Raw genomic sequence first — 13074 nt, 5'->3', positions numbered from 1 at the left:
TAGGGGCTTCCCTTCTATCCATCATACAGTGGCCATTTCTGAGGAGGTACATAGCCGACAAGGTAGGGCTTGTAGAGGATTCGGTATGAATAGGGGTTTTATAGGACAATTGACATATGGGCCTAGTTTTGACTTTCCACCATCAGCCCTTAGACGTATTCTTTCAGTTCGTCCTAGCTAAGTAGTGTTACCGTTATCGGGTCCGCTTGGGGAAGGGCTCGGGACTGCCCTATGGTGGGTTGGTCAACTTGCACGGGTATCGAGTTAACCTTGGTAGGTTACTCCAGTATACTAGGGTTTGGGTTGGAGGCGTGATGGCTGGCAGGGACGGATGTAGGGGCGGCGACCGGGGTGAAAGGAGAGTGCTCGACCGGTTGGATTATTGGAGAAGGATTTGTAGGGTGGCCCTTGTCTTGGCTTGCATATGCTCAATTAGGTCGAACCGAGCTTCAAACTCATAGACTTTATTTGATAGAATCTCAATGTTGACTTGGTCAACCATCTCTGTCTCATACTGATTCCCCATCTCTGGGTTGATATTTTGTGGGATGTTGTCGTGTTCTTCGAGAATAGGTGAGAGGTTGATCCTACAGGTGGCCATCCTTCGTGATTAAGGATGAACTAGATATTCTAATGTAAGTGCTATGGTTAGGCTACATATGGGGGTCTCCTTGAAAGACGAAGGAAAACCAAATGCAAGAGGTAGGTTTGGAGGCTAGGGCAAATGGAATTGATAAGACGGCTGAATAGAATGATTGAATGATGATTTCATTATGGGATGGACCCTCATTTATAAGGAGGGATCCCAAGGTCCTGAAAGGAAGGAGCCAAAAGTGTTTGATTCCCACTAGGAAAGGGAATATTGGGTTTGTTGTCGGTCATTAAGGAGCACTTCTAGGGTTTCTCCACACATCCTATGAGATCTCTCAAAGACGAACTTTCCTTTTCACACGCGTAATTTAAAGTTGCACGTATAGCCAATATTTATTTCCAGTTCACAATAACCCCACAATTCTGTAAAATTCTCGGGTTCATCGCAAAACCATGTGTATCCAAAGTTTATCGCAGAATTGCGCATGTATAAAGTTCATCGCGAGTTCACTAGCCAAAGTTTATCCTGACTTGTGTTGAGTATGAGGGTCTGTTTGGTTCAAGGGAATAGGAGACTGGAAGCATAATCGGAATGGCAAATTCCTATTCCAAGTGTTTGGTTGATCGGAATGGAAATCCCATTCCCATTCTAGGTGGAATGGAAATCCCATTCCCACTCGTGGTGGAATGGGAATCCCTCATATTGGGGAATGGCCATTCCCGACCGCTCCTCAAGGAATGTGATTCCCATTGTGGTTTATGATTTCCTCCTTAGTTTTTGGACAAGAATACCCCCTCATTTTCAACCATCCAGTCAAAGAGAATTGTCATCGAATAGAGATTCCAAGAAGAACTTCAAGCCAATCTTCCATCGTCGAATAGAGAGCCAAACCAGTCTGGAGATTAAAATGCAAATGGCACCCCTGTAAATGCTAAGGCCACAAAGACAAGTAAAGATACTAAAGCACCAGAGAAAATGGAAGGAATAGGTTCTAGTTTAGAACATAAATCTCCTACCTCTGAATCTGTCAAGAGGAAAGGAGGAGAGTAACTAAACATACAGCATTTTCTGATTCAGATGATGAAAAGGAGCCCTCTTTTGATGATTTGGTAAAACTTGTTGCCGAGAAGGAAGAACACTTGAAGGTGAAGCACAAGGAGATTGAGAAAATGCAAGATAAAGTTCTCCGTACTTATGTAGAAATGGAAACTGTAATGGATAGAACAAAACGTGAAGCAGAGAACTCAAAAAAAATTGCTATACAAGTTGGTGGCTTCTTTTTACCTCTACATGGCTAATGATCTTTCAAAGGGCACTATGGATTTCTCTATCAGAATATTTGGCTATGTCTATGTAGTATATTTAAGCTCTAATGGTGGTCTTTATATGAAATGTACTGCAGAGCTTTGCAAAGAGCCTTTTAGATGTTGTAAACAACCGTGGAAGGGCATCCTCAGTCGTCAAAGATAGCTTCTCAAAGATTTATGCATCCAAAGACACTGTTGGAGCTGTACCACTTCTAAAAACACTTCTGGAAGGTATTGAGATGACTGATAAGCAACTTGTAGAGGTAAGATATTTACCCTATCAAAATCCACTCCTGCTTTTCTTTCCCCCTTTCTCTTTTGGGCCCTTTATCCCCTTATTATCTCAAGTAAGCGTGATCCAATTTTGAGTTTGCAAGATTTGTATGGTGTACTACTAGTTTGGTGGAATCTTACCTAGAAGACCTAGGAGTAGGAAGGTTGTCTGAAATAGGCTTCCCCTATGTCTGAATGAGGCTTTTAGTCTACCTTGGAAAAACAAGGGGTGAATAGGGATCAATTGCAATGGGGTCTTGAAAGTTAGTAAGGAATGTTATATTTTTCACTGTTACCCACCCAAAAAATAGTGTAGGTATCATACACAACATGAATCAATCGCTTTAAGGTATTGTAACATTTTTTATGGTTTAATGGTAATGGTTCACTAGAGAACAAGACCTTAGATCACCAAATGGATAACATAAATAATTTTGCAACATTTGAACTATTGCTATCTCCTTGGTCAACTGTGCTTATGATAACCAGACTCCTCAATTGTCCATAAATAATTTTGCAACATTTGAACTATTGCTTTCTCCTTGGTTAATTGTGCTTATGATAACCTGACTCCTTACTTTACCTACCTGACATGATATTGAATCCCCAAACTTCTGCCTTTTTTTGTTTTTGTTTTCATTGCCAGAGTTTGATGGATCTGGATTTTGTTCTACTTAATGGGACACAAATTAAACATAAATTATTAAACGATGCATTACACTTTTATAATGCCCAAGCAAGAATGCCTCTTAAACCTCATAAAACGTAGATTTCCTATACATCATTATGCTTTTGCATTTAGTTATTATGTTGCAAGCGGATTTGTTTGCTTTGTTTTATCCTTAACATTTCCCTTTTTGGATCTGCATTTATTTGCATTTAGCTAAGTCCTTGTATTCCATGATTTTGGGGTCAAATGGATGATGGATCTGACTTCAAGGAATATACCTGCACTAGAATCCATGTAACCTCTTGCACCTTTATGTTATCTATCATGATAGAACTCAACCATGAGTGGACAAACACAGCAGAAATTTCAACTAGTAACCTCACACTTATCTCCTCTGTATGGACTGTTTCTGTTTAATAATTAAGGTTACTTCATTCATACACATGTATTACTATTAGCCAATTCTTGTCCTAGTAAAGGATTTGGATGTAGCATGGATTAGTATACATTGATCATGTTTTATTATCATTCATCACAAGTTTTTAAATATTTTTTTCCACAACTTTGATCTTGGCATATTTTAGCCTAATATTCTTTTGGAATATTTGGTGAAACTCCTAACTGGTGCTACTAATACCCTTTGTTGCAATCAATAATTAGTTTTGTTGAGATAATTTTCTTGTCTAAAACGTATTCTTTCATTATTTAAACATATTAATGCAATAAATAATTAAATGGATTTGTGTTTTCACCATGGACTCATGGCAGTTGGTCAATTCTCCAAAAATCAGGAGATGGTGATGGGAAAGAGAGAGAAAGGGCGTGGTGAAGAGGGAGGAAGAGAAGAAAGAAGGGAGAATCCCCCTCTGTGAGAAACCCTAAGTCCAAGTTATTATGTTGTTTGCCCTGGGGAAGAATTGCTCTCCCCCTTTTATAGAGAGAAAGTTAAGGTTATCAAGGGAAAAGTTCTTTCCTATTAGGAAATGAGATCTTTCCTTTTGTTTAACTATTAAGGGATCATTATTAGAGAATCCGGTCCCTTCCGGATTCTCTCCGTATGTGACCCTATTATACTGATGTGGCATGGGTGACATCATCATTTAGATAGCGAACTTTCATTAAATCCGCATGCGTAATTTAAAGACGTATGCCTAACCAGCATTTATTCACGAGCTACTGTGATTCCGCAGTTCTATAATGGTGTCGGGTTCATTGCAACTCCACGTGTTTTTAGAGTTCATCGCGAATCCATGCATGTTCGGGGTTCATCGCAAATCCGTATGCGTCTTATAGGTCATCATAGATTTGTGCGTGTCTAAGCTTTATCGCAGATTCATGCTAGATGAATTTCATCGCAACCTGTCCCGGGTATGAGTTCATCATAGATTTGCGATGAGCTATGAATTCATCGCAAATGTGCGATGGGTTATGAATTCATCGCAGAAGTCCGTGTAGTATTGGTTCAACGCCTTCTGTACTCTGATTGTCTTTAGTGACCACTATGTACCTACATTAGCCCCTACTTATCAGTAAGAGGGAACTTACTGATAAGCATTTTGTCATTGTGTTTGCTTCGGGGTTTTATGATGGGGCGATGAGGTAGAGAATCGTAGATGTTGTGGCATCCTAATCTTTTCGCATTAGGTCTGGTGATCGCTCCTGTTCTTGGTGAGATGCTTTGCATGTGGAAAATTTTGGGTATGTTTGATAGCCCCCCTGCCCTATCAATAAGCATTGTGGTACTTGACTTAGTAATGTTCTCGAATGGAAATCGAGAGTTTTCATTTTGTGATTCAGTTCCCCTATCTTTTTGACAGGGTGTCGTGTTGACTTGTATTTGCTTTCTAGGTCATCGAAGCTGTTTTGAAGGTGTAAGTGACGGGAACATCATAGGTGCATTTTGTAAGGTATAGCTTAATACTTTCTGTATTTTAGCCCCCTTGTTTCTTGATAGAACTCATCAAGGGACAAGTGAAATGAATAGTTGGCTACTTTAATGTTCAACCCCCCTGTATCTTGATAGGATGTCTTCTATTGAGAAACGCTTAAGCTAGGTGGTGGTCAGATACGAAGTGAATGCAAAGGATTTGATGGACCTCGAGACGCGTAGGCAAGGCTTTAAAAAATATAGTTAATATGAAGAAGGATTGGACTTCTATGTGGACACCCGTATTTACTCATTTTGTAAATCCCATTTGTGAATAAATGAAATTTTTGTCTTATGCTAGTGTCCAAGTGCTTTGACTTATTTTGCACTAGTAGTGCCTATATTGAAGTGCCAGTGGGCTATCGGCCTTGGTGTATTATGTTTGGGTTCTGACGCATAGTGAATTTAAACGTAGAGGAAAGCTTTCTCATTATATTAGAGCTCCATATGAAAGAGCCTTCGCAATCACTCGCCCAGAATATTCGATCTTGTAATAAAACTTTATTGCATATTAGTTTGTAGGAAAGAATCTGAATCAAAGTTGTAGGTAATGCGGCTTGGAAAGTCGTGTGGTCTGTGAATTTTTATCGCAACTTGTATCAGCGCAAAATGTCGAATTGTAATCAAATCATTTAAAGTTTGTTGTTTTGTGCGCTCCATCACAAATAAGTACTTTTCATAAGTATTCTAGAAATTAATCGCAATCGAGCACCATTGCGAGTGTAATTAGCCTTTAATTGCGAACTACTATAGAAAAGGAAATCGTGTGTGCCCCCTTAGTTTAGAGGCTCAGCGCAAGCGTTAAACATTGTTGAGAACAAAGAAAGTTGCAAGTATTCACTTACACTAGAAGGGACTTTGCAAGTTTTTAGGTAACATCGGAAATAATAGATTTTAAGTATTTGTGTTAGACACCTGTTGGAGTATCTCGATCAAGCAATAGCGCAGGCATGGTGAAGTTTATCGCATATTGTTTAAAGAAAGAAAGAAAGAAAGCGAACAGGTGTGAAAGAGTTATCCCAAATACTATGTAAACAAGCAGATAATTAACATGTTCATAGAGAGGGAAGTTGGATTACTTTGTAAGGAAATGCAATTTTGTTATCCATGCAAGGGTTGAGGGTTGTCGTGTCTTGAGACGGTGAGGCCCTTCATGGGCAATATAGTTAGGGTTCGTCCAATGCAAATAATTAGCATAAGTTAGAGTTTCATCGCAACCACGTCAACTAGCCCTAATGGTTAATTATGAGCTTCAGACCTCTATTGCCTTTGCGATAAGCTTTTGGTCATCGCTAGAGAAAACTAGTTGAGCTCTTTTAGATCAAGTAAGATATCAATAGTCAAAATAAGTCGTTGCTCCTAACAAAGCATTATAGTCTACGCGTGAGATCAAGGTTTAAAGTATCGGAAACGTAAGGTGTATTGGAAAAATAATTTTAAGAAATGTATTGGGATACACTTTGGATACGTATAGATACAGACGAAAAATCAAGATATGCATAAATATGCTAAAAAACTCAAATAAATCCTAAGTTTTATATGATTGTAAATAAATTACTTAAAAGTAAAAAAACTGTAATTTAATTCTCTATATAAAATTCAAGATAACGGGACACACTTAGTAACTATTGACAAATGATGAAATAACTAAAACGTGAAAAAACAAAAAAAAACTAAAATGTATATTGATACATATTAGTTTTAAAACAATCAATATAGTTTATCTTTATATTTATTAATACATAAATTTTAAAAATTAATTCTAACATTTATTGATAAGCATAACTAAGAAAAAGAGAAAAATTATTTAAAATTAAAAATGCATAAACCTATAACAAGCAAATGGGTGTGGCTTAGTGGTGAACCTCTAGTTGTTAAAGCGTAATGTCTAAGGTTCGAATCTTGCTATTGCTAAGTTTGAAGTTTTATACTAACAAAACGAATTTAATGAGAAAGTGGGTTATTAATTAACAAAACTAATGAGAAGAGAATTCCAATTAGGCGTTAAAATTGAAATTCAAATTTAAAATTATGCATTAATTACAGGAGTAATTAACTAATTAATGAGAGGTAATTCGACCCTAAATATAATTTAATGAAATTAATGAGAGAGAAGGGAACTTGTATTAGGCTCTATCAGAGTGTTTCGGAATTGTATCGCTCGATACAGACTCGAAACAGGACTATTTCGGAACTGTATCAGCCGATACAAACCCGAAATAGTCTGATACAAGGCCTGATATAGACTGATACATATGAAAAGGAACGTTGCAAATAATTTTTATGCGTTCCATGTATTGGATTTATACCGGAACGATATGTATCGGTCATCCGATATGTTGCGAAATTTTGAACCATGCATGAGATGGCTTAACTTTGTTCTTACTTAGACCGTTGCATTTACAAGTAGGTAAATATTTTGCATTTATAGGTTGGAATATGAATGTAAGTGCTCCTGGGGTTGCCAAGGAATGTAAGTGCTCCTAGGGTTGCCAGGGAATATGAATGCGCCTAGGGTTGCTAGAGCCTTCCCGAGGTTGCTGAGGAATCTGAGAGCAATCCTGGGGTTGCCAGGAGATATGAGCACGCCAGAGGTTGCCAGGGAATATGAGCACGCCAGAGGTTGCCAGGGAATATGAGCGCGCCTGGGGTTGTCAGGGCTTGGTGTGTCCGAAAGCGCGTCGTTAAACACTTTGGAACACTAGTTTAAACATTTATAATTTTTCCTGTTTCTCAAACAACTACTAACGTAGTAAATGGGTGAGAACGGGTCGTATCCATAGGGAAGCAAGTGAAAAATTAATATATAGTTAGATCCAGACAAAAGAATGCAATCGAGAATTGCAGAAAATAAGAAAATAGAATCTATTATTGCTGAAATTAAAAATTCGGAATTAAAAAAGACAATAACTAAAACTCAAAAATTAATAGAGTACTGAAATTAACAAAAGAAATAAATAAAAATGATCCAGAATCTGGATCCGGTTGCGGTAGCTGCAGATCGGCCAGACAGCTTGCAAAAATTCCTCTTGACAAGAACCGGGCGTCTGTCCTTTCTACAACCCTCGAACCCCTCGAGATACCTTAGCCTTGAACCGAATGAATTCATATCTGCAAAATAGAGAAACAAAAAAAGAATTAAATCTAAAGATTGCAAAAATAAAAATAACAGAAAAGAAAATAGTGGATGATCAAATCCAGTGGCGGTAGTTGCAGATTGGTTGAATAGCTTGCAGGAAGCCCTCCTGACAAGAATCAGGCATCATCCCCTTCTACATCCCTTGAACTCCTCAAAAAACCTTAACCTTGTTAACTAGGTGAATTGACCAACCCCTTCTACAGGCCCCCTGGGGTCCTTTTTATAGAGAATGGTGGACACAACTAGGAATAGAGAGAAAGAGGGGGGCGGCAGCTGGGTTTTAGCAAAAATATGGATGCCTTAGGGTTTAGAATGAAGGGTTAGGATGGTTCTAGGGTGATCATAAGGCTTAGAAAAAAAGGGGAAGGCACCCAATATTATGTAAGCTTGAGATTTAATGGCTAAAGGTTGAATGGTGAAGATTAGAGGTTAGGTGGCTCCTAGGGTTAGAATGCTAAAAAGGGAGTGCCCTAGAATGGATGGTAAAGATCAGAAGGGATGTGGCTAGGGCTTGTTAAGAGTGAAAAGAATGGGTTAAAAGGCGCCTTAGGGTTTGCTAAGGCATGGGGAGCATGGTAATACAGTAGGAGGGGTGTCAAACTGGGTTTAGCAGCTAGAAGGCGCCCTCCTACTTTTAGTTTTTCACAAAAACACCCCCTCTCTCAGCTGGACTTCACACCAGCTTCCCAAAATCTGCATTTCAGCCATGAAAACTTCCTAGTTTTCCCCAGAATTTGCACAGAGACCCTTAGAGACCACAACATTGCATTTAACTGGGAAAAATGCACATCTTGACTATTCTAACGCCGAAAATACCCCTGAATTGATGTCGTTAAGGCATCAAAATGCAGAGTTATCAGGGCCTTCCCGGGGTTGCTGAGGAATCTGAGTGCGCCTGGGGTTGCTAGGGAATGTGAGCGCGCCTGGGGTTGCCAGGGCCTTCCCAGGGTTGCTAGGGAATCTGAATGCATCTGGGGTTATCAGGGCCTTCTTGGGGTTGCCAGGGAATGTGAGTGCGCCTAGGGTTGCTAGGGCCTTTCCGAGGTTGCTAAGGAATCTGAGAGCAATCCTGGGGTTGCCAGGGGATATGAGTGCACCTAGGGTAGCCAGGGCCTTCCCGAGGTTGCCGAGGAATGTGAACACGCCTGGGGTTGCCATGGCCTTCCCGGGGTTACCGGGGAATCTGAGTGCAATCCTAGGGTTGCCAGGAGATATGAGCATATATGTAGATGTATATATTTATATATATAATAAGCATGATAAAGATTCATCGCACAAATCAAAATATATCTATTCACAATAGTTATAATATATTATTCAGAACATATAAGTGTATCATAACTTCATCAAAAGACTAAAAATACATCGCAAGATATGTAATGAATGCGTAAAAACTCCTTTCAAAAATTTTCTAACCTAACTCAAAGTCTTCTTTTTATCGTAAAAGGAAAACCATGTTTTAAAACCATGCTTTTGAGAAGCAATGATAAAATTTCGGGGTTAGATGTTAGCATATCTTACATGTCTTAGAAAATGGTGTTGAAAGCATGTTTTTGGAGATAACAATTTGAATGGGAAAACCTTACTGGAATAGTGTATTGTAATAAAAGTGTGCTTTTGGGATATAACTGTCTATCCTAAAATACCGTTTTCAAATAGCGTGCTTTGAAGGTTATCTAGAAAACGATCTCTTGTGAAAACTTAGGGGTAAAGCCTAAATCATGCAGTTTCAAAGGAATGGTTTCAAATCTAGAAAACAAGTTATGAAAGAAAATGAAATTCCCTACTACAACAATCCACCAAAAGCAAACCTTCCAAGTGACGGTGATTCCAGTGTAAAACCTTAGAACGGATTTTTGTCCTCACATAAATTCCTAACCACTATATGCTAAGGTACAAAACACATTAACAAAATGAAAATAATAGTTTCTGTTAATAGTCACAATGAATAAAAATAATGATATTTTTTGTTCATTGTAAAAGCAAAACAAAGTACATAAGAACATACATCAATAAACTACACTAACTCGGTTGATTAAATTAATTGTTTGATTTTAGATTGGCCAGATTATTTTGTTTCAATTGGTATATCAACAGAGAAGCTTGGTCAAAGTAAATCCACTGGACCACTGCCAAAAAAACTACATAATATATGGGACCATTATACAAAGCGGATTGGAATCTACCACAAACCTTAATGAAATTTTCTATTTGAGTTCCTCCCCACAAGCTTTGGGTTGAATCATGGAGCAAGCTGCAAACTAGAATTCAATTCACAACTCAACAAAAAAATAGATTAAGCTAGTTTAGCTGGCGATAGGAAGTTCACGTCTAGTAGAAAAGCAAGGAATAATTAACTTTTCAATCTAGTGCGAAAGAGTATAGCATTGTAACACATGGGGTACAGTGTACCTAAGAAGGGTTGTTAGCAAACTTGTTTTTGCTTCATTGTATTTTATGGAATTTTCTTTAGCATATATCCTTCTTTTCTCCCTCAAACATTGTATCTTTCTCCTTAGCTTCTCTTATCACTTTTTTTACTTTTTTTACTTTTTTTTACTGATTTTCTTCCTAAACTACATAAAGAACTCGTAAAGCCTCGAACCTCCCACCAAAATGAACTGAAAGCATAGAACATGAAGCATAAAAGAAAAAAAAAAACATCACTCCTATCTAATTTGCAAATCGTGGCCAGAACAAGGATGCTGCACATGTGTTTGTCTACTATTTCCACCTGTATATTTATTATGTCATCGGTAATCCACCTGTATATTTACTATATTTACTATGCTACTAAACCCACCTATATACATACTATTTCCATCCCTTCATATGTTTGTTTTCTTTTATCTTTTAACATGCACACGCGTACTCATATCTCCTTCTGTTTAATTATATCCATTTATAGTTTAAATCAACCTTCTGAATCCTGAAAATGTACAACAGAATTTGGCTTATATCTATCCCCATGTAAAAGGAATAAAGCATCAATATAGGAAGTGACAATGAAACCAAGACAAAACACTGATCAAAAGTTTACTAAATCCAATAAGAACCCAATGGGTAGTCTAATGCAAACCCAACCATCTGAATACCCTCGGATGGGAAGGAAGCAGATCTTGGTTCTGATACAATCTAATGCAAAGAAACCTAACGAGGGGGTGTAGAAGCCTTACCCCAGGCGTATGTCAGCTCATCATAATCCTAAAAAAGATAAAGAATTTGAGATAAAATAAAATAACAAACAAATCAGAACCCACAGTGAAGTCTACCAGGCAATACGAATGGACAATCAACTAACTCTACTGTGGAGAAAAGGTTGTCTCTGCCTTAGAGTTCCACTTGAAACTTAATATCCCAGCATCATGTAAGCATGCCAATCACTGCTATTTAGATATCCTTGACTCCCCTCATCTCCATATCCCAAAGAGTGGTTTGTTTTTCCTAATTAATGAAAGAAAGATTTGCATAGATTTTGTTGAATATTTACATTACTTTTGCATAGGTTTTATTGCATACTTGCATGTTTTATATTGGATTATTCTTTGTATTACAACCATCAGACAAATAAATCCCTACAACAACAGGGATCCTGACTCATTTTGCATAAATCAGTGAAACAAATGTAATAAACATGGCCAAAATCAATGGAAAAGGTTGGTAGTTTCTTTTTTCAAAAAAAAAATGAAGCATATTTCTTTTGGGGGAAAAAGAGTCATTCATGCAACACAGAGACATATATATGCTAAGAAAGACAGGGAATGAATATGAATCTAAGCCTAAATTACAAATTCAGAATTTAGAAGATAAACTCTAAATGGTATCTTCGAATGAAAGTTAAAAGCAATAACCAGATCTGAAACTTCACAAAATCAAACAAAATAACTTCTACCCAAGTATCCTTAGCCAATTACCACCCTCTTTGATCTTCAAAGAAAATTCAAAACAAACTTCACTCCTGGAAATTCAATTTGATATGCTAAAAGAATTAAGAAAAAAATGTTTAAATACATTTTGATACAGTTTCACGTTAAGGGAACCATAAAATCACAAAACCAAACTCTAATAAACTAAAAAAATCCAACATCAAACCCATGCGAGTGGTGTTTATCTTGGAGTAAATGTTGAAAGGAAGAGAAGATCAAAACTTAAAAACGAAAACAACAAGCGAACTAATTTCTTATTGAAGGTCCTTCCTTCAATCTAATAATTGAAACTTCAAATTAAAACCCCATCATCACAACCACCAAAATTGTGTTTACCTCTAAATACAAAACATCTAGGAAAAATACATCAAACCCTAAAGATGGCAATAAACAAACCAACTTTTTGTCAATCGAAGAATAGAAACCCTGGGTCAGAAACACCATACCTAGCAACCTAAAAGAAACATGACATTCAAGACAATCACAGAGTAACAGAAGATTACCTAAATTGGTGGAAAGAAGAAATAATAGATCCCTTTTAGCAATCAATTATTTCAATGTCAAAAATAGAACAAAACCATTAGAAAAACGAAGAATCAAACAAGAACACGATAAATCCAAGAAACATTAGTGATGGAACTAAGAAAAAATCAAAAAATTCAACTAGACAAAACCTGTAAACGCTACCTTAAGAGAGTTTTATAGGCCGATGAGAAAACCTAGCTTCATCAAGCAAAGCAAATCATACCTGATATTTCTTGAATTCCCGAGGAAAAGTAAAGTGTAAAGCCGATCTTGATGCAAAATAGGTTTGCCAATTAATTTGATGGCGAGATTATGTCCCCATGAGGAACCGACATTATTGGAAAAGAATCCCCGTAGCGGGGAAACAAATCTACACCATTTAAATTCTAGTCCTTTCTCAGTGATCGGATTGTGATGAAGCATTGAGACTACTACTCGTCGTAAGGCTCTTGGGCAAGGCTCGATGACCGAACAAGGACGGTGAAACGAACGTTGAAGCTAGATTGCAGAAAGAATGGCCGATGAGAGGTGTCCGGAGTTTCTATAGCAAAGATGGCAGTTGGTCAATTCTTTGAATTCTTTGAAAGAAGAGAAGAGAGAAGAAACGAGAAACCCTAGGTCCAAGTTATTGTGTTGTCTATGGGAAGAAATGCTCTCCCGAGAAAGTTAAGGTTATCAATGAAGTTCTTTCCTATTAGAAAATGGGATCTTTTCT

At 37.6% G+C, this 13074-nt stretch overlaps 1 long non-coding RNA gene and 1 pseudogene across 1 annotated transcript; one reads left to right on the top strand and one right to left on the bottom strand.

The window, feature by feature from the left end:
* Positions 1–1567: 1567 nt before the first annotated feature.
* Positions 1568–4216, top strand: LOC104589926 (grpE protein homolog 2, mitochondrial pseudogene; annotated as a pseudogene).
* A 3394-nt stretch (positions 4217–7610) lies between these two features.
* Positions 7611–13074, bottom strand: LOC148789881 (uncharacterized). The gene is made up of 3 exons (XR_016079132.1): positions 12583–13074; positions 10102–10169; positions 7611–7880 (listed from the first exon to the last, which is right to left on the bottom strand). It is a non-coding gene; the product is annotated as an uncharacterized LOC148789881 (long non-coding RNA).

Source organism: Nelumbo nucifera, chromosome 8 (genome assembly GCF_055504915.1).
Source record: "Nelumbo nucifera cultivar China Antique chromosome 8, China Antique-T2T, whole genome shotgun sequence".
NCBI lineage: Eukaryota > Viridiplantae > Streptophyta > Magnoliopsida > Proteales > Nelumbonaceae > Nelumbo > Nelumbo nucifera.
This window is presented reverse-complemented; position numbering and strand designations above follow the sequence as displayed.